Below are 26,122 nucleotides of genomic sequence, written 5' to 3'. Positions count from 1 at the left end.
TTGTGAAAGCCAGTTTGTTTTTATTTTATTTTTTCTGTGTTGTTTAATATGTTTTTTTTTTTCTGTAGGGCCAATGGTGTGTGTGTGGTTTTTTTTTTCTGTGGAGGTCATATATTTTTTTTTCTTTGGAGGCATAGCATAATGTGAATAACGGACATTATTGTGCATTGTAATGTGAGTAAGGGACACTACTGTGTGGTGTAATATGAAATAAGGGTACAATTGTGTGGCCATCCCCCTTTTTGGCACACGCGACTTCCATATTTTAACTATGAGGGGGGGGGGGGGGGGCGCCAGTCCCTTACTTTGCCAGGAGTGCTCGGACCCCTAGATACACCCCTGCCGCCGCCCTCTGGGAGTGTTTCTTAGCTTAGCAGAATAGCGAACGAAAGATTAGCAGAACTGCTACTAAATAATTCTTTGCAGTTTCTGAGTAGCTCCAGACCTACTCCTAGATTGCGATCGGCTCAGTCCGTTTAGTTCCTGGTTTGACGTCACAAACACGCCCTGCGTTCTGCCAGCCACTCCCCCGTGTCTCCAGACACTCCTGCGTTTTTGCCTGACACGCCTGCGTTTTTTAGCACACTCCCGGAAAACGCTCAGTTACCACCCAGAAACGCCCCTTTCCTGTCAATCACTCACCGATCAGCAGTGCGACTGAAAAGCGCCGCACGAACAACAGCAAAACTGCTAAGTTTTTAGTTAAATAACTAAGCGCATGTGCGCTGCGTACCATGGGCATGCGCATTTAGCAGCAAATCACAGCATAGCGGAAATCGGCAACGAGCGAACAACTCGGAATGACCACCTATGTCACAATTGTATGAAAATGCCATTATGTTAACAGCCTATTCTTAACTGTACGTCTTCTCCCATTCCTCCTCTCCAGCAGTGCCATGAACAGGGCCAGCTCCAGGCATGTTCCAATAGAGCGGCCGCGCAGGGCGCCACCCTAATTGGGCGCCGCCCGCTGGCACCGCCATATTGGAGCCTGGTCCTGTGTCTCTGTGTGCCTCCAGGCTCCAGAAGCATCCGTCCGTCTCCAGCCCGCCTCCGAGTCCCACTCCCAGCCAGCAGTCAGTGGCTGCCTCTGTGCTGTGGGCGGGACTATGCAAAACTACCTAGTGCGCGCTGTGCGGCGTCAGACGTTGGCACCGCACAGCGCGCATAGTGCGCACTGAGTTACGAGTACTTGTAGTGCGCCCACCCGCCGGAGACTGAGGGGAAGGAGAGGCGCACGCTGCGCTCTCCTCCCCGTCCTCGCACGCAGCAGGAGCAGCAGCCGCAGCTGCCTCCCCGCCCAAGAGAACCATCAGCAGCAGCAGCGCGGTGAGCAGCACTTGGAGGGGGGGGCACTGTGTGGAGACATGTGTATCTGGGACTGGGGGCATATCTGCCACTGTGGGAGATGTGTATCTGGGACTGGGGGCATAGCTGGCACTGTGGGGCATGTGTATCTGGCACTGTGGGCATATCTGGCACTGGGGGCATATCTGGCACTGTGGGGCATGTGTATGTGGGACTGGGGGCATATCTGGCACTGTGGGGCATGTGTATGTGGGACTGGGGGCATATCTGGCAATGTGGGGCATGTGTATCTGGCACTGGGGGCATATCTGGCACTGTGGGGCATGTGTACCGGGCCTGCTACGGGGCATATCATGTGTAGCTGGCACTGCTGTGGGGCATATCAGGTGTAGCTGGCATTGCTGGTGGGCATATCAGGTGTAGCTGGCACTGCTGGGGGGCATAGCATGTGTATCTGGCACTGCTGCGGGGCATATCATGTGTAGCTGGCACTGCTGTGGGGCATATCAGGTGTAGCTGGCATTGCTGGTGGGCATATCAGGTGTAGCTGGCACTGCTGGGGGGCATAGCATGTGTATCTGGCACTGCTGCGGGGCATATCATGTGTAGCTGGCACTGCTGGGGGGCATGTCATGTGTAGCTGGCACTGCTGGGGGGCATGTCATGTGTAGCTGGCACTGCTGGGGGGCATGTCATGTGTAGCTGGTACTGCTGGGGGGCATGTCATGTGTAGCTGGCACTGCACTACTGTAGACATTGTGTATCTGGCACTATACTGGAGACATTGTGTGTAAGGAACACTACTGTGGCTGTTATGTGTAAGGCTGCTAATTGTGTGCGTAGAGAGGGTGTGAAAATATATTTATTTATAGTGTGATAATATGAAGTTGCGAGGCCACGCCCACTTTTCCAGGAGGCCACACCCACTTTCCCTGGAGGTGTAACTGGCACTGCTGGGGGGTGGGGGCATATCATGTGTATCTGGCACTGCTACGGGGCATATCATGTGCAGAGGCGTATCTAGCACGGGGCGAGCAGGGCACGTGCCCTGGGCGCCATGGCAGCCCCAACAGAGGGGGGCGCCACCGGCACCTGCACGGCCCACTCGCCCCATGCTTCAGGGATTCCGCCGGCGCTACCCGCGGCGCTTTCCCTGTCTCCCCGGCTGCTGTGCCTGTCACAATAGACAGGCAGCGGCAGCCAGGAGCCTCCCCCTACTCCCCCCTGCAAAGTGACTGTGTACGCGATCGCGACCGCGGAGGTGCGCGCATGCGCGTGCGCGACCTCGGGGGGGGGGGGGGGGGGGGGGGCGTGCGGCCCCTGAACAGCAGTGAGTGCAGGTGAGCGGGAAGGGGGTGCGGGACATTTTGTATGTGTGTGTGTGTGTGTGTGTGTGTGTTTTAAGTGTGTGTGTTAATTGTGTGTGTGTCGGACAGTGTGCGTGTGACAGTGCGTGTGTGTTAATTGTGTGTGTGTGGGACAGTGTGAGTGTGTTAATTGTGTGTGTGGGACAGTTTGAGTGTGTGTAAATTGTGTGTGTGTGGGACAGTGTGTGTGTGTTAATTGTGTGTGTGTGACAGTGTGAGTGTGTTAATTGTGTGTGTGGGACCGTGCGTGTTTGTTAATTGTGTGTGTGTGTGTGTGTGTGTGTGTGTGTGTCAGTGTGAGTGTGTTAATTGTGTGTGTGGGACAGTTTTGAGTGCGTGTTAATTGTGTGTGTGTGGGACAGTGTGCGTGTGTTAATTGTGTGTGTGTGGGACAGTGTGAGTGTGTTAATTGTGTGTGTGTGTGTGTGTGTGTGTGTGTGGGACAGTGTGAGTGTGTTAATTGTGTGTGTGTGGGACAGTTTGAGTGTGTGTTAATTGTGTGTGTGTGGGACAGTGTGCGTGTGTATTAATTGTGTGTGTGTGTGGGACAGTGTGCGTGTGTGTTAATTGTGTGTGTGGGACAGTGTGCGTGTGTGTTAATTGTGTGTGTGGGACAGTGTGCGTGTGTGTTAATTGTGTGTGTGTGGGACAGTGTGCGTGTGTTAAGTGTGTGTGTGTGTGTGAGACAGTGTGAGTGTGTTAATTGTGTGTGTGTGGGACAGTGCGTGTTTGTTTATTGTGTGTGTGGGACAGTGTGCGTGTGTGTTATTTGTGTGTGTGGGACAGTGTGCGTGTGTTATTTGTGTGTGTGGGACAGTGTGCGTGCGTGTGTGTTAATTGTGTGTGGGACAGTGTGCGTGTGTTAATTGTGTGTGTGTGTGTGTTAATTGTCCCGGCGGTTATTGGCGTCTGTAGTGTGCGCCCCGTCCTCCTCCGCTGCCGCTGACAGGAGCGGCGGTGTGCGGCTCTCCCCCTCCTCCGCCGGCTCCGTCCTCCCGTCGTGGCCCTGCAGTGTGTGCCGGTCTCCCCTGCAGCAGCAGCAGGTTAGTCCCAGCCCCCCCCTCTCTCTCTCTCTCTCTCTCTCTCTCTCTCTCTCTCTCTCTCTCTCTCCTCCTGTGGATTGCAGTTTGTAAGCATCATTTTTATTTTTACAGGTACCCCTATTGGATTCTACTGGACAAGTGGACGTGACCGGCGTGGGATGTAGGTAAGTAATCTGTCTCTCATTTTTACAGGTACCCCTATTGGATTCTACTGGACGTGACCGGCGTGGGATGTAGGTAAGTAATCTAATCTGTCTCTCATTTTTACAGATTCCCCTACTGGATTCTACTGGACAAGTGGACGTGACCAGTGTGGGATGTAGGTAAGTAATCTGTCTCTCATTTTTACAGGTACCCCTATTGAATTCTACTGGACAAGTGGACGTGACCAGCGTGGGATGTAGGTAAGTAATCTGTCTCTCATTTTTACAGGTACCCCTATTGGATTCTACTGGACAAGTGGACGTGACCGGCGTGGGATGTAGGTAAGTAATCTGTCTCTCATTTTTACAGATTCCCCTACTGGATTCTACTGGACAAGAGGACGTGACCAGCGTGGGATGTAGGTAAGTAATCTGTCTCTCATTTTTACAGATTCCCCTACTGGATTCTACTGGACAAGTGGACGTGACCAGCGTAGGATGTAGGTAAGTAATCTGTCTCTCATTTTTACAGGTACCCCTATTGAATTCTACTGGACAAGTGGACGTGACCAGCGTGGGATGTAGGTAAGTAATCTGTCTCTCATTTTTACAGGTACCCCTATTGGATTCTACTGGACAAGTGGACGTGATCGGCGTGGGATGTAGGTAAGTAATCTCTCTCATTTTCACAGGTACCCCTATTGGATTCTACTGGACAAGTGGACGTGACCGGCGTGGGATGTAGGTAAGTAATCTGTCTCTCATTTTTACAGATTCCCCTACTGGATTCTACTGGACAAGTGGACGTGACCAGCGTGGGATGTAGGTAAGTAATCTGTCTCTCATTTTTACAGGTACCCCTATTGAATTCTACTGGACAAGTGGACGTGACCAGCGTGGGATGTAGGTAAGTAATCTGTCTCTCATTTTTACAGGTACCCCTATTGGATTCTACTGGACAAGTGGACGTGATCGGCGTGGGATGTAGGTAAGTAATCTGTCTCTCATTTTTACAGGTACCCCTATTGGATTCTACGGGACAAGTGGACGTGACCGGCGTGGGATGTAGGTAAGTAATCTGTCTCTCATTTTTACAGATTCCCCTACTGGATTCTACTGGACAAGTGGACGTGACCAGCGTGGGATGTAGGTAAGTAATCTGTCTCTCATTTTTACAGCTACCCCTATTGGATTCTACTGGACAAGTGGACGTGACCGGCGTGGGATATAGGTAAGTATGTGTGAGTGTGTCAGTGTGCTTTAATAAATTTTTACTGTCACGGTGTGTGAGTTGTGTTTTTATTTGGGTATTTTTTCTGTTGTAGAACTACAGGTACCGGTGGGCCCGTTATTTCCCTGCATGTTGGTACTTGAGGTTCTCCAAGTACCAGCAAGCGGGGGAGGCTTTCTGGGCCTTGTAGTTCCACAACAAAAAACAATATTCTTTTTTTACTTACATGGCTATCAGCCTCCCATCCACAGCCCACGGATGGGGGGGACAGCCTCGGGCTTCACCCCTGGCCCTTGGGTGCCTGGAGGGGGGGTGACCCCTTGATTTAAGGGGTACCCACTCCTCCAGGGAACCCCGGCCAGTGGTGACTAGTTGGGGGGGTAATGCCACGGCCGCAGGGACCTACATAAATGTGTCCCCCGGCTGTGGCATTATGTCCCTGGCTAGTGGAGCCCGGTGCTGGTTTTAAAAATACGGGGGGACCCCTACATCTTTTGTCCCCCGTATTTTTGGAACCAGGACCGGACTAAGAGCCCGATGCTGGTTGTCTAAATACGGGGAACCCCTGTCCAATTTTTTCCCAGTATTTAAACAACCAGGACCGGCTCAAAGAGCCCGAGGCTGGATATACTTAGGAGGGGGACCTCACGCAGTTTTTTTTTTACATTTTTAACCCATTCAGACCCTTCTCCATTAAGTTAATGGAAACCCTGGACAACAAAATTGCATTCATGTCCTCCTCCCACTCCCTTCCCAGTCCCAAACACTGATTATTATTTTTTTCTATAAAAATGTACAATATATCACAAGTATGATGAGCAGGCATGCAGCGGGCATTGGCGACTTTGGACTGAGTTGCAAATTAGTGGCGGAGGGCTGGGTCAGTTGATGGTGGGCGAGTTTGTAAGCCATTGGTGGTGGCAGCGGGCATCGGCTCAGAGGCAGTGGCGGGCATTGGCTCGGTGGCGGTAGGGGTCATCGGCAGGATTCGGCGGACATTATGGCTGTAGTGCCTCACCGCACGCCACTGACCTCACCGCACGCCACTGGTGTGTGGGACAGTGTGCGTGTGTGTTAATTGTGTGTGTGGGACAGTGTGAGTGTGTGTTAATTGTGTGTGTGTGGAACAGTGTCAGTGTGTGTAAATTTTTGCAGTCCAGTGTGTGTGTGGGGGAGAGGAAAGTATGAGAATGTGTGTGTGTAGTCTGAGTGGGTGTGTGTAGGATTTGGGGGTGGCCAGTCTGTGTGTGTGTAATCAGTGTGTGTGGGATGTACTAATGGCCATTTACCGAAGAGAGATATGTATTAAACCACGGGCACTGAGATGCCCTTCTCACTCACCATCCAGCTGGGTGGGCGAGCCGGGCGGGTGGAAAGCCAGCAGCGGGGGCAGCATGCCGGATATCAGCAGCCGAGGGTGGGGGCTGTAATGCACATGCGGAGCCCAAAGCCGGAGATCAGCAGCATGCTGACCGGCAATAAGCAGCTTCTGCTTCCGCGTTCAACATGCTGCTGATCTCCGGCTTTGGGCTACGCAGGGTTCGGGGGATGGGTATCCTCTGCCGGTGTACTGCAGCTTCGGGGGTGCGGGCTCCGGAGGCTTTCAGCACTGTTGAATATCCAGCTGCCTCAAGTATGTACAGCCCGCACCCTCTGCTGCTGATATCCGGCATGCTGCTGCTGGCTGTCCCCCCGCCCGGCTCGGCCACACAGCTGTATGGTGAGAAGGGCATCTCAGTTCCCGAGGTTTAACACATATGCCTCAAAAAATGGACTCTGCGGTAAACGATACTAATGCTTACCGTGACAGTAACAGCGGGGAGGAAGGCGCACATCGGGATCTTGCAGCATGAAACAAGAACCCCTTCGGAGCGCAGCAGACCACACTGAAAAGGGTGCATACCCAGTGCGGTGCTCTGCATCCCGGGTGGTGCCGAAGATGTGGAGTGTCGGAGGTGGCAGAAGCACCGCAGCTTGGGGTGAGAAACCGCTGCAGCCCTTCCGCTGCTAAACTCTGCAATTAGTCTATTAAGGGGGTGGGCTCCCCTCATCATAGTGCCCCACAGGCCATGTTAATTCTGGGTGTAGGATCCCCTAACTCTATAATGGGAATTTTGGCTCATATCATGTGCTGTAACGTGAATTTTGGTTAATACCGTGTGCTATAATGTGAATTTCGGCTCATACTATGTGGGGTAATGTGAATTTTGGCTCATTCCGTGTGCTGTAATGTGAATTTCGGCTCATACCGTGTGCTGTAATGTGAATTTCGGCTAATACCATGTGGGGAAATGTGAATTTTGGCTGATACCATGTGGAGTAATGTGAATTTTGGCTCATACCGTGTGCTATAATGTGAATTTCGGCTCATACCATGTGCTGTAATGTGAATTTCGGCTCATACCATGTGGGGAAATGTGAATTTTGGCTGATACCATGTGGAGTAATGTGAATTTTGGCTCATACCGTGTGCTATAATGTGAATTTCGGCTCATACCGTGTGCTATAATGTGAATTTTGGCTCATACCATGTGGGGTAATGTGAATTTCGGCTCATACTGTGTGCTATAATGTGAATTTCGGCTCATGCCGTGTGGGGCAATGTGAATTTCGGCTCATACTGTGTGCTATAATGTGAATTTCGGCTCATACCGTGTGCTATAATGTGAAAGGGGCACCAGTACTAGATAGTATAAGGGGTCCTACTACACTGAAGGACACGCCCCTTTTGAGTGACCGCGCCCCTTTTCCGGAGCGCGCGCGCCGAAGGCGCGCGCATAATTGCTATCTGCACTCTTTCATTCCACCTTCAAAAATTCAACTTTGACCACTGCACCTACATACACATACATACACACCCTGACATCTTTATATGCAGTGACACCGGTGGCGTCTGCACATACTTTCCTTTTGTATTTTTTTTTTATTATCATTTTATTAATTTATTATTTTTATTAAGAAAAAATTATTATTATTTTTTTTGGGGGGGGGGGGGGGGGGGGGGGGGGCGCCATTATTGATCTTGCCCTGGGCTCCAAAAACCCTAGTTACGCCTCTGATCATGTGTACCTGGCACTGCTGCGGGGCATATCATGTGTAGCTGGCACTTCTGGGGGGCATGTCATGTGTAGCTGGCACTGCTGGGGGGCATGTCATGTGTAGCTGGCACTGCTGGGGGGGCATATCATGTGTAGCTGGTACTGCTGGGGGGCATGTCATGTGTAGCTGGCACTGCACTACTGTAGACATTGTGTATCTGGCACTATACTGGAGACATTGGGCCATATTCAATTTGCAGTGATAACGGACTTTTCACGTGAAATGCAATTACAGCCTATTCAATTATCCTGGAAAATTTATCGGTGATCATGTTTTCACTAATTTCACTTCACCTTCTCTGAAGCAGGTGAAAAGTTGGGAAAAGTCACTATTTTAAGGTAAAAATGTTTGGATATGGTACAGAACTCCTGGGACACCCCCCTTTATGACTAATTAGGCACGTTGAAGTTTTTAATTATTTTTAATTGGCCAATAATGACATGTCATTTTTGGGGTGAAAAAGTAAAAAGTGATGGAAATTGGGGTTCAAGGTATGGGATAGGTATATTGGGGTGCTTTATGAGTGAGACAGATGTTTTTAGGCTTGCAGATGGGAGTAATCGGTCTGTTTCCACTTTTTTTAAAAGTACCCTAAAATGACCCAAATATATACTTATACCCATTTTCATGTACCCCAAATTTAATGAGAGCATTTATTTTGCTCAAAAAAAACTTGCTTTCTATCATTTTTTTGCATTTAAAAAAAAATGCATATAACCGCCATTTCACACAATTTAAGTCCCCAAAAACTCTCTAATGTGATCTCTAACACACTTCTCTTCTGTTTTCCTATGTTAGTTTAGCATTTTTTGGGGTACAGGCTGATTTTCCCATTTTCACCTGCACCTGCAATTTTCACGTGAAACCCGGTCAGAATTGAATAGGTCGAAAAATGGAGCGTTTTCGCGGCAATTTTCGGGCGATTGCCGCGAAAAAATTTCGGGCGAAAAATTGCCGCGAATTTGCGAAAAATTGAAAAACGGAGCGTTTTCGCGGCAATTTTCGGCCGATTGCCGCGAAAAATTTTCGGGCGAAAAATTGCCGCGAATTTGCGGATAATTGAATACCCTAGATTGTGTGTAAGGAACACTACTGTGTTATGTGTAAGGCTGCTAATTGTGTGCGTAGAGGGGGTGTAAAAATATATTTATTTATAGTGTGATAATATGAAGTTGTGAGGCCACGCCCACTTTCCCAGGAGCGGGCGCGCATAGGGGGGTGGGGGCGCTTTGACATTTTCTCACTCAGGGTGCTAGTAGGCCTGGAGCCGGCCCTGGCCATGAAGGGCCTCTAAGGGAAATTGCAGTGGTAGGGGCCCATGTTTAACCACTTAACTGACGATTATTCTCTTCAAAACATTGTTGTTTTTGTATTCAATATAGTTTAAAAAGTATTTTTTCAAAATATTTAAATATTATATTATGCACATCTACAGAATGGATCTCCTCACCAAAAACTGGGGGACACAGTGGGGCGACAGATGTTAGATGACAATGCCAGTTAAGAGGTGTGGCCAGGCATAACGGGGTGTGGGGGGATGGGGGGGGGGTTGAGTGAGCCGCCACACAGTCAGCCAACCATTAGAGAGGGCATTCAGTGCTAGATATGAGCCCCTTTCTAAGTACTGTATGTAGTAAATACTGAAACTTCTTGCAGTGTAGGATACTAGATTCTGCACTGCAGTAAACACAATATATTCCTGGGAATGCAGTATTTTGTAACATTCTGTATGTTTAATAAAAAAGCACATGATGGTGGCCCTGTCTATATATACCACATTTGTACACATAGGGGATCCCCCTATACACCAGCCAGTGGTTAAAATTCAATGAGAACTGCATTAAGTTTTGTAAAGGGCAAATACAGGCCATTATTAAACTTATACCTCTTTTCCACTAGAAGTCTCGGGTCTGACCCGGGATTTGGAACATGGGGGGTCATTCCGAGTTGTTCGCTCATTGCCGATTTTCGCTATGCTGCGATTTGTTGCAAATTGCGCATGCGCAAGGCACACAGAGCGCAAGCGCTTAGTTATTTAACACAAAACTTAGCAGTTTTGCTGTGGCTTCTGCTGCGCTTTTCAGTCGCACTGCTGTTCGGTAAATGATTGACAGGAAAGGGGCGTTTCTGGGTGGCAACTCAGCGTTTTCCCGGCGTTTGCAAAAAACGCAGGCGTGTCAGGGAAAAACGCGGGATTGTCTGGAGAAACGGGGGAGTGGCTGGCCGAACGCAGGGCGTGTTTGTGACGTCAAACCAGGAACTAAACGGACTGAGGTGATCGCAATCTGTGAGTAGGTCTGGAGCTACTCAGAAACTGCTAAGAATTATTTAGTAGCAGTTTTGCTAATTTTTTGTTCGCAATTCTGCTAAGCTAAGATACACTCCCAGAGGGCGGCGGCCTAGCGTGTGCAATGCTGCTAAAAGCAGCTAGCAAGCGAACAACTCGGAATGACCCCCATGGTTCCAAGCCAGGTTAGACCCGAGATGGACCTCTTTTCCACAACGGCGCCGACTTCGGGAATATTCTGGGTCGGCGCCGTTTACAGTGCACCTGGGTGCAATGTCTTCTGGCCGGCGCTTGGAGATGACGTCATTTGTCATCTTCAGTAAGCTAATATTGTAACTGTAAACAGTTTTTGTAATGTCACTCAGCTTTAACAGTAAGGTCATTTGTTAGCATGCAATTGGCAATCATCAGCTGTATCTGCTGCTATGACATTTCACATTTTAAGGTAAGCTTTTTTTAATATCAATTTTATATAAAAATAATTTTAGATGTATACAAACCCATAGACACTATAAAGATGGGTCATTCCATGTGACTCACTTTACATTTCATGTTCATTTGTTGAAATTTAAATGCACCACACACAAAAATGAAGCTACAAAACAACATTTTAAACATATGACAATAGTATATGAGGGAGGTAGGTAGTTGTAATTAATGCTTAGAAGCACAAGAAAATGTAAATTTTTAGTAGTTACATTTTAGTGTTTATATGCGTGACTCATGTTACAGCATGGACATAGGAACTGAGGGGACATGTATTTATTCTCCTAATTATTTTTACAATATGATTGTTATACTATAGACTTACAAGACCTTAAACTTATGATTGACACACAAACCAAAAAGTGAATGTTAACCAAACTATTCTTAAAATCAATTTTGACATGCGACTCATGTTACATATGAATGTGACCAGTGGTAAATTTTACCTATGGGCTGCAGGACTGCAGCCTTCCCAGAACAATCTACCACTTCAGTGAGCTCAGCTGAGCCAGTAGCTGTCTGTATGGCTGCACTGGCTCAGTGCCTTCACTATGACTGTCAGTGACTTCCTATTGGAAGTCCTACCTGCCAGTCACCCGCAAGACAGGCAGTCCCATTGGGAAGTGTTTCCTCCCTCCGGGGCTACCATACTGGGCTGCGGTTAGCAGAGCGCTGCCTTCCTGTTGGATGTCACTCCTAACCACATCGTCAGCCCTACCCAGCTTCTACGGACTGCTACTGATTAGTCCCTAGAAGCCGGGGTTTGCACATGTCCACTCAAGCCGTTGCTTGTGCAGGTCCCGGTTCCTGCCTGATCCATTACGCACATACCAGGACTTGGGCTCTCTCCCTCTCTGGCATGGGCATCAGCAGTCCCCCTGCCTTCAAAAGGTAGGAGCCGCCGCTGAATGTGACTTGGGTTACATTTCTGTCCCCAAAGATTGACCTTAAAATATATGTTTGTGCTGCGAGGTACACTGGGCTCCACAAGGATAGACATTGGGGTGTAGAGTAGGATCTTGATCCGAGGCACCAACAGGCTCAAAGCTTTGACTGTTCCCAGAATGCACAGCGCCGCCTCCTCTATAACCCCGCCTCCCTGCACAGGAGCTCAGTTTTGTAGTTGGTGCTGCAGTAAGCAGGCACATAACAGGCAGCCCTAAGAAGAGCTTTTTTTGAAGAAAAAAGTGAAAACTTCAAGGGCAGCAGCGGTGGTAAATGTCAGAAGACATTCACTGCTGTAGCTCCAGCTCTCCCCAGCAGCGCTGTACACTCCCGAGCCCTGGTTGCCGGGTAACTACAGTAGGAGGCTCCGGTTTTCTTCTAACGTCAGGCACACACGACGGGGGCTCTCTGGGATCGCGTGGCCGAGCTTCGGGAGGTGGTGAGTGGGTCCCGCTTGCGGGACCCGGTCTTTATCGCGATCTGGTGCGGTCAGTGGGAGGCGGGCCGCGCGCGCTGGCGGTGGACACTGTGGCAGTACAGGTGATCCCACTAGATCACCAGGGCATGGGTGCAGGTCAGGTTTTCCCTCTAAACCATTTTCAGTAGCCCACAGTACCCGGTGGTTTTGCCAGCAGGGGGATAAGGCTTAGACCTGAAGCCCCTCCCCAGCCCCAGGGCGCCATTTCCTGCAAATGTTCCCGCCCTGGAGCTGCATATCTGTCTCTCCCTCACTCCCTGTCAGTGTCTGGGTGCCATTATCTCTCAGCTTGGGTTCACTACGGCTGGCCGGCGGTCGGGCTCCCGGCGACCAGCATCCCGGCGCCGGGAGCCCGACCGCCGGCTTACCGACAGCTTGGCGAGCGCAAATGAGCCCCTTGCGGGCTCGCTGCGCTCGCCACGCTACGGGCACGGTGGCGCGCTACGCGCGCCACACTATTTTATTCTCCCTCTATGGGGGTCGTGGACCCCCACGAGGGAAAATAATTGTCGGTATGCCGGCTGTCGGGCTCCCGGCGCCGGTATACTGAGCGCCGGGAGCCCGACCGCCGGCAAACAGAAGACCACCCTCTCAGCTTCACTGTTCCTGGGACTGCTTGGTCAAATCCTCCTGTGTAAAGCCGCCTGGTTGTCAGTGTTGTGACTTTACATGACACTTAAGTATTCTACCTGCCTTTTTAGACAGTGCTAGTTACGAAAGAGTGCATTTAGTCAGGGTTTTCTAGTACAATTACCCTGTGATATACATCCAGTTCTTACTGTGCAGTGTTATATCTATTGACTATACAGCTATATATATAAGCTAGCCCAGTGCAGTATTATTGTTCGTAAATAACCTCAGCATTGTACAAACTGTGACTATCTGTGTGTGCATTAGATAGCTGAGTGGTGTCCATTTTATGTCTTTCACTCAACTTGCTATCCCTATATTCTATAACCTGAGGGGGCTTGGTGCATCAGGTTTTATATTGATATAGGATTTTCACAAAGATATACTTTAATACGTATTTTTCTCTGTGATTTAGTCACCATATCTCTCCTTTATCTCTGCTAGTGCTGACTACACTGCGCAGGGGTTTGGGTTTAGAGGTATTGTGCTGCTGCCAATTGTACTGTGTTACCTGATACTGCAAGTTATATCATGTCTGCTTTTGAGGGTAACGGTTCTGGGGCTGAACACACTGCCGGTGTTGCTGAAGCCACAGATCCCTCTGAGGAGAATATAGTAGCTGTGGGCTCTGGTTCTGGGGGCTCCTTGCCCCCCAGTGGGACTGTGGCAACGGAGGTACATAATGCCCCACCGTGGGCCACTTTTTCCACGCTTCTACATACGCTAGTTAATAAACTAACGCCCCCTATGGGACCCCCAATGCCGGTACAACCGTATGTGGTACCTGCAGCTAACCCGCCGTGGGCGGACGATTTATCTGCTCAATTGAAGAAGTTGAACCAGTCCCTGACTACAAAAAAGTCTGTCCATCACTCGCCTAAGTTGAAGGGGTCCTCTAAGCGAGTGATTGTCTCCTCACAATCCACTGCTGTCACTGACACCTCGTCTGATGAAGACGTCACTTACACTGACCCCACAGGTACTGACTCAGATACGGCTGATGAGGAGGGTAGTTCACATGTGGATGTTCCTGATCTTTTGGAGGCTATTAAGTTAATTCTACAGATTACGGATGATCCCGAGCCATCCGTTCCTCCTAAGAAACCAGATAGGTTCAAGCGTCAGAAGGTGATTAAACAAGTTTTACCTCACTCTGTCCACCTAGTGGATATACGTCAGGAACCCTGGGAAAACCCGGGTACGAAGTTTGTGCCTCACTTTGAAAAAGTCACGTGCTTCCGTGACGAAACGCGTCAGTCTCCGCCCACCAGTTTGTTGCTGCAGCAGTGTTTTTTGGCAAGTACGGAGGCGGTGCTGTGTACGGCTCAGCAGAACGGGAACAATATAGGACTTTGCCATCCGTCCATCCCGCTACGAGCTTCGCCGCTTCCGACCTGAACAAGTGGCTCCACCAGCAGAACGGCCTTACATCCATCCTCCCGTGGAACAATTTACAGCCGGTGATAACAAAAGGCAACCCCCGCAGACATATCTATTATTGCCGAGGACGCTCGGCATAACGGGGAAGGACCACACCGCTGAATCTACAAAGGAGGTAATCGGATACATTTAAACTCCGTCTGCAGCCACTACATCACTCATGTGCAACAGTTATTATATGAACTGATACAAAGTTGCCAACACTGATAGTGTTACAACACAGCCTCTGTAACACAATACTCCCCACAGAGGGAAGCAGAGTTTCTCTTGCCAATAATACAACCGCTGGCCAGCAAGCAATATTATTTTATTGTATTAATTTATTACATAAAGTATATCTAAAATTTTAATATTATCAACTACAGATGTTATTATAAGTATAAATAAAAACAAATTGTTTTTTTAATATATATATTTGCCGGCTCTGAATATGTTTATAGGAATAATGGTATGAACCCATGAGCGCTGGACCTTTTCCCTGCTGTTCTCTATTGTTTAAATTAGGGGTGTATACAGCCCCTTGAGTCAAGCGAACGTGGGCTCAACCATTAATATTTAAAGACTAATAATCTATTCTATACTGACACAGGCGCTTCATATATTTTCTTTTCTTTGCTCACATGTGGCTAGGATGGTGGTTTCCTCAGCTCTACCTGTCACTACCGTCACGCCTCTAAAAGAGCCTACGGATAAACGTGTGGAGGTTGTCTTAAAGCGATTTACACCCTCACCGGTGCTGCACAAAGGCCCACTATTGCAGCAACATGGGCTGCAGAGGCTATTGAAGCATGGGCCTTGGAGTTAGAAGCTGAAATCTCTTCCGACCATGCTAGACAATGCTTGTCATATATTGTAACAGCTTCTCGCTATATTAAAGAGGCGGCTTCTGATGCTGTTATCCTAGCAGCCAAGGCCTCTACTACGTCAGTCCTGGCTCGCCGGATATTGTGGCTGAGATCCTGGTCTGTGGATCTGGACTCTAGAAAAACCCTGGAGGTACTCCCTTTCAAGGGAGATATTCTGTTTGGGAAGGACCTAAATAAGATAGTGGCTGACTTGGCTACTGCCAAAACTGCCTGTCTGCCAAGTACCGCTCCTTCTGTGTCGAAGGCTAAAGGTACTTCCTTTCACCCCTTTCGTCCTTCAGGTAAAGCAAAAGGTCAGGCGTACAACAAGCAGGCCCGCACTTCCAAACCTGGTAAGCCAAAGCCAAAAAGAGCCTGGGCGGCCCGTCAGCGAGCTTCCAAGGCCGATAAGCTTGCCGCAGGACGGGGCGGGCCTCCCACTGGGGGATCACAGGGTGGGGGGCCGGCTTCTAGGGTATACCCAGGAATGGTTGAAGACCACTTCAGATGCCTGGGTACGGGAAGTTGTCACTCGAGGTTACGCCATAGCCTTCAAAAACCGACCCCCTCATCGATTTTGCCAGACAGACATCCTGTTGGACCAGACAAAGGCAAACACTCTGCATTCGGTGGTACAGACCCTCCTGGATACAGGAGTCGTAGTACAGGTGCCTCTTGTGCAGAGGGGCCGGGGGTACTATTCTCCGCTGTTTCTAGTCCCGAAACAGAATGGGTCCTCGGCCCATTCTCAACCTCAAGCCATTGAACAGGTTTGTGAAGATTTCCAAGTTCCGTATGGAAACCTTTCGCTCTATAGTTCTGGCCTTGGAACCTGGGGACTACATGGTCACCCTGGACATACAGGATGCTTACCTGCATATTCCTATAGCAGCGTCACATCAGCAATACCTGAGGTTTGCTATTGGCAACCTCCATTACCAGTTTCGGGTAGTACCTTTTGGTTTAACAACGGCTCCGCCAGCCTTCACCAAAGTTATGGCGGTATTGACGGTGGTACCCCGCCGTCAAGGGATCAGGATACTGCCGTATCTGGAAGACTTGTTAATCCTGGCAAATTCCCCAGAGCTTCTCCTACGTCATCTAGATATGATGGTCCGGTTTCTACAAGCCCACGGGTGGCTCATCAACTGGAAGAAATCCTCCCTGATCCCTGCTCAGAGCATGGTGCATCACTCACAACCAGAGGTTGTTCTTGTCTCAGGAGAAAGTCCTGAAGCTTCAGGACAGGATTTGTTGCTTCCTTTCTCGTCCGTAAGTGTCGATACATTCGGCGATGCAGGTGCTGGGCCTCATGGTATCAGCATTCGACATTGTGGAGTATGCTCAATTCCATTCTCGCCCCCTCCAGAGGCTGATTCTAGCCAAGTGGGATGGCCTGCCTCACCGGATCAGGTCTCAAATGATCTCATTGACTCCGGAAGGTCCGTCTGTCGCTACTCTGGTGGCTCCAGGACCAACAATTGTGCAGGGGCCGTCCCTTCTGGATATCCAACTGGGTCCTGTTGACGACAGATGCCAGTCTAAGAGGTTGGGGCGTGGTGCTGGAGCAACACTCCCTTCAGGGTCGGTGGACCAAGGAGGAGTCCCTCCTCTCAATCAACATTCTGGAATTGCGGGCGGTCTTCAATGCATTGAACCTACCCCAGCATTTAATTCACAACCGTCCTGTTCAAGTGCAGTCGGACAACACCACCACAGTGGCTTACATAAATCATCAAGGCGGCACTCGAAGCCTTCTGGCAATGAAGGAAGTCTCACGGATTCTACATTGGGCGGAACACCATCTACCGTCCATATCGGCAATATTCATTCCGGGAGTCCTGAATTGAGAAGCGGACTTTCTCAGTCGTCAGGACGTACATGCTGGCGAGTGGGGCCTCCATCCAGAAGTGTTTCAGCTCCTAGTGGAAAAGTGGGGTCTTCCAGACGTAGATCTGATGGCGTCTCGACACAATCACAAGGTTCCGGTCTTCGGAGCAAGGACAAGGGATCCTCAAGCAGCATTCGTGGATGCGCTCATGGTGCCGTGGAGCTTTCGGCTGCCGTTCGTATTCCCTCCGGTGTCACTCCTGCCCAGGGTAATTCGGAAGTTCAAGAAAGAAAAAGGAATTCTGCTTCTCATAGCTCCAGCGTGGCCCAGACGGTTCTCAGACCTGCAAGGCCTATCGTCAGAGCGTCCAATTCTACTTCCACAACGCCCAGACCTCCTCGTTCAGGGCCCATGTGTCTTCCAGGACCTAGTCCAGCTGTCTTTGACGGCAGGGCTCTTGAAGCTTCCGTCTTAAGGGCTAAAGGGTTTTCTGAGGCGGTCATTCAAACTATGTTGCGGGCCCGGAAACCGGCTTCGGCTCGGATTTACTATAGGTTCTGGCATTCTTACTGTTTGGTGTGCATCTAACGATTATGACGCTTCCAAGTTTAGTATAGCCAAGTTGTTGGCTTTTCTTCAGCAGGACCTGGACTTAGGCCTACGTCTGGCCTCCCTCAAGGTTCATATTTCTGCCTTGTCGGTGTTGTTTCAGAGAAAAATTGCAACCTTACCTGATGTGCATGCCTTTACTCAGGGTGTGTTGCGTATCCAACCTCCCTATGTCCCGCCTGTGGCTCCTTAGGACTTGTCGGTGGTTTTGGAGGTGTTACAAGAGTCTCCGTTTGAACCTCTTGGTTCAGCTGATCTTAAGTGGCTTTCTCTTAAGGTGGTGTTTCTGATGGCTATTGCTTCAGCTAGAAGAGTGTCGGATTTGGGTGCTTTGTCCTATAGTTCCCCATATCTGATGTTTCACCGTAACCGGGCGGTTCTTAGGACTCGTCCCGGATATTTACCTAAGGTGGTTTCCTCGTTCCACCTTAACCAGGAGATTGTGGTTCCGGCACTTGTTTCTCCTGATCTGTCTCCCAAAGAGAAGTCTTTGGATGTGGTACGGGCTCTCCGTATCTAGGTGAAGAGAACGGCTTCCATTAGGAAATCTGATTCTCTCTTTGTACTGTTTGGATTTCACAAACGTGGCTGGCCTGCTCACAAGCAGACTTTGGCCAGATGGATTAGAATGGTGATTGCACATGCTTATGTGAGGGCTGGTCTGTCGGCTCCTGCTCACATTACGGCCCATTCTACTCGGTCTGTTGGACCTTCCTGGGCGGCCCGCCGTGGTGCGACCCTTGAACAATTGTGCAAGGCGGCTACGTGGTCTTCAGTGAACACGTTCATAAGATTCTATGCCTTTGATACTGCCGCTTCTCAGGATGCTTCCTTTGGACGCCGGGTTCTTGTGCCCGCTACAGTGCGTCCTCTCCCATAAGGAACTGCTTTAGGACATCCCCAATGTCTATCCTTGTGGAGCCCAGTGTACCCCGCAGCAGAAAACTAGATTTATGGTAAGAACTTACCTTTATTAAATCTCTTTCTGTGAGGTACACTGGGCTCCACAAGGCGCCCACCCTGACGCACTTAGCTTCTTTGGGTTGGTATGGCATTAGCCGCTGACACTTCTCCTGTCGTGAGAGTGTGGTGTATGTGGCTACTAACCGTTGTAGTCTCTTTTCCTGCTACTGCATTGGGCTGGTAAACTAAAAACTGAGCTCCTGTGCAGGGAGGTGGGGTTATAGAGGAGGCGGCGCTGTGCATTCTGGGAACAGTCAAAGCTTTGAGCCTGTTGGTGCCTCGGATCAAGATCCTACTCTACACCCCAATGTCTATCCTTGTGGAGCCCAGTGTACCTCGCAGAAAGAGATTTAATAAAGGTAAGTTCTTACCATAAATCTAGTTTTTTACAACCTGTAGTCACAAAATTTTGACTGTTAATTTTGATGAACTGCTTACTGTAAAAGTACTTTATGTGGCAGCAACCATGAAATTGTAATTATAATTTCAGGTATAAAATACGTGGAAAATAGCTGTTGTTGCATCCACTTCAATAACTTCCATCATGTATTTATTTACACATGTGGGAAATTGATACGCAATAAATATATACATTTTCAATTACCACACAATATACTAAGATCTTTTAGCAACATAAGTATACTAAAATGTTAGCGGTTATGTGAAATTTATTTGTTATGCATTGTGTCCTATATTTCATGGAATAACCCTCATGATAAATTGATACTGTTGATATATTATACACGGAAAGATGGAGATCAGTGGTAAAATGCAGGCAGGTTGACTTTTATCTTCCCAGTAAGCTGACCATGTGGCAGGCTAACATCAGATCTTACCTTATACTGTTAGATGATACTGTAGCAATGTATACAGTATGTGAAAAAAGCATAAATACTACCTTAATACAAAGTACTGAAGAAAATAACGGAGGCCCTTTGGGTGGCCATAGAAACAGGGGAGAAGTCAATTCTTCGTATTGATGTGATATAGAGGCCACCAGGTCAGGAAGAGGGACTGGACAAGAACCTATTGCAGGACATCACTAAGATCATGGGAGACTTTAATCTGTTGCTAGTTCCACTAGAAGTAGGGGCATTTTGAATTCCTTGCAGGGAGCATCCCTCCACCAATTGGTGAGGGTGCCCCCTCGGAAAGACGCAATATTAGACTTAATACTTACAAATGGAGAAAAATATCTGAAGTAAAAGTGGTTGAAAACCTGCAATCCAGTGATCATCAAGCAGTATGGTTCAGAATAAACCAATAATATTCGGAGAAAAGGTAATGGGAAATAACTACTGCACTAGTGTTATCCTTATAATTTGATTTTGGTTGCCCCATATCACATTCAATCCAATCAGAGTTTGGGGTGCTTCCACAGACAATATTGTTGCCAATATAGATACAAGTTACTCAAAAAGAGAAAGTAAAGAATTGGTCTTTCAGTGGTGCACAAGGAAAAGGTAAGTAGAATAAAAGGTAAGCAATATAAAATGTAACTTTTATTTTAATTATTCATAAAATGCCTGCTGTGAAATATTAAAAAGGACATTCAACAACATGGTGTAATTGACAATACAGAAGACATAAATCGTGAATTAAGGGGGACATTTACTAAACAGTGATTAGAGCGGCTAAGTGAGCCGTTGTGAGAAGTGAGAAGTTGCCCCATCAACCAATCAGCAGCTCTGTATCATTTTATAGCATGCAAATTATAGATGTTACTTCAGCGCTGATTGGTTGCCATGGGCACTTCTCCACTGGCTCACTTCTCCACTCTTATCACTGCTTAGTAAATGTCCCCCTAAAATACAGGAAATCACAGTCTATATCTGTGTGTGTATATACTCTAGTGTACATTTATATTTGTTATCAGGGTATTGTAAAACCTCCTCTCAATTGTATAATATCTATTACTATAACCTTTGTGTTAATACAGTGCCTTAGTTCTATACACACCTTTGTCTCCCATGTATTTTTTATTATTATTCTATTATGGATTACTAATCTTTCCTCCACAGTACAGGTTCTCTGCAATAGTAATCTTAACTACAAATAAGAGTACGGATTCCCCCTTTCAGGATAATTATAATGACCGATCTGGTCTTATAGGTATACTATATACCACTTGATTGTATCTAATAGCAGATAATTAGTATAGATTGGAAAATGATGGTAAGTCTGTAACGGTTGGTAATTATATTGTGTGTAACTTAGGGGTGTATTCAATGCTTGTCAGATCCTTTCTGACTAAAAGGATCTGACAATGCAGTATTCAATTAGCGGCCTAATCCGACAGGATTTGGCCGTTCCTGACCATGCCAATCCAACTTTTTTTTAAAGTCGGATTGACATTGTTGGAATGGAAACGGGGTTAAAACCTGCCAGATTTGGCCGCGAATCCGACAAAACATGTGGATCGGCTGCTTAAGTGCTTTCTGACAAGTCGGATTTTCTGACTTGTTGGATAAACGGGAGCATGATTGAATAGGTCGAGTCTGGATTCGACCTTAAACTCCCATTAGTCCGACAAGTTGGGAAATCCAACTTGAATTGACATGCCATCACATGCCATTCGCATCCTTGGATGCAGATGGTGATAAACAGGCCCCTTAGGGGTATATTTACTAATGTGTGAGTTTTTGTGTGAATTTTTTTTAGAAGTGGAGATGTTGTGCATAGCAACCAGATTCCATTTTACATTTATCTAACTGCTTCTAGAAGATAATAGACAGAATTTGATTGGTTGCTATGGGCCACATCTCCACTTCTAAAAAAAAACTCACACAAAAACTCACACCTTAGTAAATATACCCCTAAGAAGGTAATCAGGTGTGCAAAGGAACAAGCTGAGGAGAAAATGGCCCAGTCAATAGATAAAGGAGGCTGGCCGGGGAGCGATGAGTAGCTACCGGCCAGCACGCTAAAGCTGCGCTTGCCGGGAGCTACTCTTGAAGTGCAAAGGCATCGCCACTGTGCGATGCCTTTGCACTTCTGTGAGGGGGGGCCAGACTGACATGCGGGGCGGGCTAGCCCTGTGCTGGGCGTCCCCCCGCACGTCAGGGAAGAAGATCGTAGCTGTGCTAAATTTAGCACAGCTACGATCAACTCGGAATGACCCCCGTAGTCCCACTGCACAAATGTGGAAGCAAGGAAGAGGCAAGCAACTACCGACCAGTGAGCCTTACATCAATAGTAGGGAAATTGATGGAAACACTCTTAAAAGAAAGTGTTGTAGATTATCTCAAATCCAGCAATTTACAGGATCCCAAACAGCATGGATTCACTAGGGGGTAAAATCATGTCAAACAAAGATTATTGACTTTTTTGACTGGGTGACTAAAGTAATAGTTAAAGGGGGAGGGGGGTGTAGATATAGCTTATCTAGACTTTAGTAAGGCTTTTGACACTGTCCCACATCGCAGACTGCCAAATAAAGTTGAAAGTGTGGGATTGAATACACTAAGATGGTTGAACATGGCACCCTAGAGTATCAGAATCTTTTTCACGGCACTCCTAGGCCAGAAGTTTCTTATTGAGAAGTTTGGAAGGAAATATTAAGCAAATTGTGTTTATATGTCATCCATAGGTATTATTGTTTGGTGAAGGATTGGCTTCTGTTTGTCCACATATGTTATGATTGGCAGCTACCAGTAATGGTTTTGCCTATTACATTGACCATAAATAATTTGTATTGATCCCGGACCATCAACCAAGGTACCCCTGAAAGTTCCCCGAAGCACCCCAGGGTACCACAGCACACAGTTTGAGAATCACTGCACTAGGCACTATTTTAACCCTCCTGAGCGATATTGTTTACAATATTGTCCAGTGTGTACGCTTCAAACAATGTCCCGTGCATCTTTATAGAAAGGGCACTACTGCGTTGTCTAATGTGAATAAAGAGCAATAGGGTGTGGTGTAATGTGAATAAGGAGCAATTCAGTGTGATGTAATGTGAATAAGGGGCTCTACTGTGAGGAGTAATGTTTATAAGGTAAAGTGATACTACTGTGGTACGTAATATGAATTATGGACACTATCGCATGATCAAATGTGAATAAAGTTGCAGTACTATGTGGCGTAATTGGAATTGGGGTTACTATTGTGTGGCCATGCCCTTACCAGCAAAAACACCCCCCTATTTCTGCTGAGCACCAAATCTGCAAACTGTTCCTATTTATAATATAGGGGGTACAAACACCAAAATAAGGACTGCTATGGGTGAGGAGTGATGGTGCTGGGAAAGAGGTGCAAGGTCAGAGGCGGAACCAGCGGTGGTGCTAGGGGGCACCAGCCAAAATCTTGCCTAGGGCATCATATTGGTTAGGGCCGGCTCTGCCTCCCAGGGTTTGGTGGCTGACGTTATAGGGAGGTGGGGCTTAAGTTTGATGAGAGGAGAGGGTTTAAGTGTCTATTCATAAAGCAGTGAAAAGTGTGGAGAAGTGAGCCAGTGGAGAACTTGCCCATGGTGACCATGAAGTAACATTTATCACTTGCATACAATAAAATGATACATAGCAGCTGACTTCTCCACTGGCTCACTTCTCCACTCTTTTATCTGCTTCATGAATAGACCCCTTAAAGTCTGGGGGTGGAGCTTAAGTCCGGCACTGTTAGCAAACAGTCTGGCTTCTAGGGACTGCATTAGCTGCAGCCCCTAGAAGCAGATAGACTGGGAGTGGCTTCCCATGGAAAGTGTTCTCTCTGCTATTGCAGTCCTTACTGGCAGTCCCAGGGGGAGAAAACATCTGGGAAGTCACTGCCTCTGCTAGGCAGTCTCCGCAGGTGGCAGAGTTTACTGTTAATGGTGCTACCCCTCGGTAAAACCTGCCACTGATTGTTACTCTGTTATAGGATCAGTTACACAGTACAGCAGCAACATGGATGAACAATGGGTGCTTGGTTTGTTTCTATAATAACTACACCAAGAATCACCCTCTTGCCAAAGTTGGACTAAAAGATCTAATATTTTCTTGTGTGAAAATAACATTTAAAATATAGCATATTGCAAACTCAGGGGTCTATTTACTAAGCTTTGGATGGAGATAAAGTGGACGAGATAAAGTCCCAACCAACCAGCTACTAACTGTTATTTTTCAAACACAGCCTATGACATGACAGTTATGAGCTGATTGGCTGGGACTTTATCTCCGCCTACTTTATCTCTATCCAAGGCTTAGTAAAGGGATTAGTTGGAATCCCAGCGGTCGGAATCCCGAAGGTCAAAATACAGATGCCAGAATCCCAACCAGCAGAATATTGGCAGTGCCCCCACAGCTATTCCCACTCCTCGGTGTCCATGACACCCATGGAGTGGGAATAGAACCTGTGGTGAGTGAAGCGAGCCACAGAGCTTGCAGCATGGCGAGTACAGCAAGCTCACAAGGGGCTTTGTTCGGCTCACCCCCCTGCCGGCATTCTGATGGTCAGGATTCCGGAGTCGGTATTTTGACCATCGGAATTCCGGCCACCGGGCTTCCATACTCAACCCCTTAGTAAATAAACCCCCCAAGAATGTAAAGTAACCAACACTTAAATTATCTCATTGGTAATAACTTAAACTAATGTAACCTTCATATTTACAATGGCATGCATTTGGCAAAACCTAATGCAGTTCTCATTGCATTTTTACCACTGTCTGGTGTGTACAGGAGTCACCTATCATAAATATATTGATGAAAGATATCAGTGATAAAATGCAGGCAAGTTGAGCTATACAAACTCAGTAGGCTGATCATGTGACTGGCTAACAAAACTCTAAAAGCTATCTGTGCAAATGTTAGGAGCTTAGGAAATAAAATCCCAGAACTAAGTGCAAAAGTGACAAGGGACTGGGTCATAGCTATACCGGGATACACTTTATTTAGGAAGGACAGAGTAGGAAGAATTAGAGAGGGGGGGGGGGGGGGAGCATTGTATGTGAAAAAAAAACATAAATACTGCCTTAATACAAAGTATTGAAGAAAAAACTGAGGATGTTGGGTGACCATAGAAATGGGAGAAGTCAATTCTTTGTATTGGGGTGATATACAGGCCACAAGGTCAGGAAGAGGAAGTGGACAAGAACCTATTGCAGTACATCACTAAAATGGCATTAAAAGGAGAGGTAATAATCATGGGAGACTGTAATCTTCCTGATGTAAACTGGGAGGTGTCTGTTGCTAGTTCCAGTAGGGAACCCCTAAAATACTTTCAGAGGATAAGTATTGTACATTTTAAGGGTTTGGCGAATTTCCGGGAGATTTCCCACAAAATGTGTTATATAAATATGCCTCCAAAACATAACATGTGAGTGACTTTATGTACAAGACAAAGAGACAGGATACACTCATAGCTCACACCCTGGCTGTGACTTTACAGAGTAATGAGACTTTACAGGGTATGTTTTCAGTTGGAAATAGGGTGGAGGTCAGGGTGTGCCGCAAGAGAAGTTGGTGGGAGGTAAAATGGTAAACAGAAGGGAAAGAGATGAGGAACATATGAAGTGGGAGGTGAGAAGGAAGCAGGGTTGGTCCCAGGGGAGGGGCCAGCCCACAGTAACTAACCACACTCTGCAGCGGTTAGAGCTTGGTGCAGGGGGTGAGTGGGGCCCTGGAGGCAGAAGGAGAAGGGATATGGAGAGTGAAGAGGTGGAGCAGCTGGAAAGGGTATTACTACCGTCCTGACACTGATCATATTATCTGTAGATGACGGCCATACTGCGCACTGCAACCCAGTACTTTGGCACTACTCGAATATTTAGGGTGACGGGCTGCTCCCCTTGCCTCCCCTGTTCCAGCGCCTATGCTAACCTCTAATTTGGATTGTCAAATTAATGTATCTTGGTTTAGTTTCTATAGAAATAAACTAAGCATCCATGTTTATCCATGTTTCTGCTCTGCCAGGTAACTGACCCACTAATAGAGTAACAATGTATAATTCGAGTGCACAGTCTGAAACTTCACATTATGGAAGTGGGTAGGGCTTCCAGACAGTGGGACCCATCAGGGATTTTCCCTATACCGCTGTGGGCCAGTCCAACACTGCTCTCCAGGTAAAATGAGACACAAGTAAACAATACACATACATTCAACATACAGGCAGTATGAAAACTGATATGTTATGCATAATAAGAATAAAAGCATAGGTTCAACTCCAATGTTTGATTAGTGAATTAACTATCGGACACGCAGTTTTTCCCTAACACACTGTAGAATGTTTGGACATTGCCCTGGCAACAGTGTTGAATGTAACTTCCTTGTATTTTCAGTCCTTTCTCCAGTTGTATTTCTCACCTACTATGTTCTAATTATTTTGCCATATGCTCTTCTTTTTTACAGGTAACTTGTATAAACCCCCAGCTGCTGCCATGTCTCACCAGGGCCAAACCTAGGATTTTTGTCACCCAGGGCAAGGCAGTAATTTTGCGCACTCC

At 47.5% G+C, this 26,122-nt stretch overlaps 1 protein-coding gene across 1 annotated transcript in view; it reads right to left on the bottom strand.

Annotated features, from left to right (window-relative positions):
* LOC134932309 (src substrate cortactin-like) overlaps positions 1-26,122 on the bottom strand; it is a 141,018-nt gene that overhangs the window by 38,496 nt on the left and 76,400 nt on the right. The window lies entirely within an intron of this gene.

Source organism: Pseudophryne corroboree, chromosome 6 (genome assembly GCF_028390025.1).
Source record: "Pseudophryne corroboree isolate aPseCor3 chromosome 6, aPseCor3.hap2, whole genome shotgun sequence".
In the NCBI taxonomy this organism is placed as follows: Eukaryota; Metazoa; Chordata; class Amphibia; order Anura; family Myobatrachidae; genus Pseudophryne; species Pseudophryne corroboree.
Note: the sequence above shows the minus strand (reverse complement) of the source record. Positions and strands in the feature narration are given on the sequence as shown.